General features: G+C 38.0%; 1 non-coding gene across 1 annotated transcript; it reads left to right on the top strand.

Annotated features, from left to right (window-relative positions):
• The first annotated feature begins 556 nt into the window (after positions 1-556).
• Positions 557-629, top strand: trnav-aac (transfer RNA valine (anticodon AAC)). The gene has a single exon. It is a non-coding gene; the product is annotated as a tRNA-Val (tRNA).
• Positions 630-1526: the final 897 nt, after the last annotated feature.

Genomic DNA, 1526 nt, shown 5'->3' with positions numbered 1-1526 from the left:
ATAGTGACACAAACAATAAGAACTGTACAAATATTTATTAAGTGTGTATCGTCAGGCACGAAACGTCACAAAAAATTTTCAACTGATAAAATAATATAAACGTTTATAATCCAGAGCTGGATTCGAACCCACGTCTCTATGAAGATTTATAGTTGTTTTCTTGGAGCTCTGGTCTCGGAGCGTAGGTCAACTGGGTTGAAAAGACGTCTTGCCAAAAGAACCCCCCGAAAAAAGGCAATTCAGTTAAAAATATGTTTAATTGGCTTAAACAATTCACAGTATCTTTTTGTTTTATAACGCGAAATAAATAGTCTTGAGAGCAATTTGGCTAAAAATAAACGCGAGCTTATACCGCTCCTTATCTTTGATACTTGCCCCAGATAACTCGGAACAGCGCCATGAAATCTACATGTGGCCAAAAATATATTGCATTCGTAGTGTTAAGCACTACCATTGAGAATGAATGAGAAAAGTTAAGGGAAGTTAAGTTTAATCAATGAGCCAATTCATAGCACTACTACACAAATATGATCAACACCTGCTTAGAATCAGCTCAGTTCCCGTAGTGTAGTGGTTATCACGTTCGCCTAACGCGCGAAAGGTCCCCGGTTCGAAACCGGGCGGGAACAAACTTGCCTTTTTAGTGTTTCATTTAACTTTATATTATACAAAATGGTTATAAGTCCAATATATCATTTCTGCATCTGTACAACGCAGTGACTGTAATTAAAATGCATATGTTAATTAAACCAAAAACGGGTTGGTTGTGAAAATGAGCTATTTTGGTGGACGTCAATGCCTAGGAAAGATTAACCCCACACAACAGACATATTCAAACTAAATATGCAATATTGCTAACTCTACATTCAAACGCTTTTTGTTAAAGTTTCTATCTATAAAAGCAGTACTGACTTGTATCACAAGATGGCGACAAAACCAAGTGAGGCTTTGACTCTAGAGGCATATGGGGGTCAAGGGTGATTCATGTCCTCTGTATCAAGTACACATAACCAAGGCCAATTCTATTCCTTTATGCTCTACAGCCTACAATTACAGACTACCACAAACTAATATGGTAAATGTGTGTGTACAGTGCTAATATTGCATAATATTTCACAACAGCAACAGTATAATGTCTCATTTTGCTCAAGCATCTCTTGTGGTCTGATTCAGAGGACTGGAGCCCCAGACTGTGTTAAACAAATTAACATACTCTGGTTTAATGCATCCGGCAGACTGAGGACAACAATACTGAACAAACAGAATTAGACTAGGAGACACAGATCCTGATGGACATCCCTCACGGGATCCACTTACACTCTGATCGTTTGTCGGAACAGATTACTGCTATTTACTCTTATCGCATTACCCACATCAATAATTATGCAAGGCATATTTGTACTCTTTAAATGAATAGCTATTTACTCAAGAGGACGACCAGTCTTCTGATGGACTGTCCATTCAAAGATAAGAGTGTGATAAGGGTTCACTGGAGAGATTGAAAAGCTAAAAGGGCAACTGTAAGC

Source organism: Xyrauchen texanus, chromosome 36, assembly GCF_025860055.1.
Source record: "Xyrauchen texanus isolate HMW12.3.18 chromosome 36, RBS_HiC_50CHRs, whole genome shotgun sequence".
NCBI lineage: Eukaryota > Metazoa > Chordata > Actinopteri > Cypriniformes > Catostomidae > Xyrauchen > Xyrauchen texanus.
The sequence above is the reverse complement of the archived record's forward strand: the minus strand, read 5'-3'. Positions and strand labels throughout refer to the sequence as shown.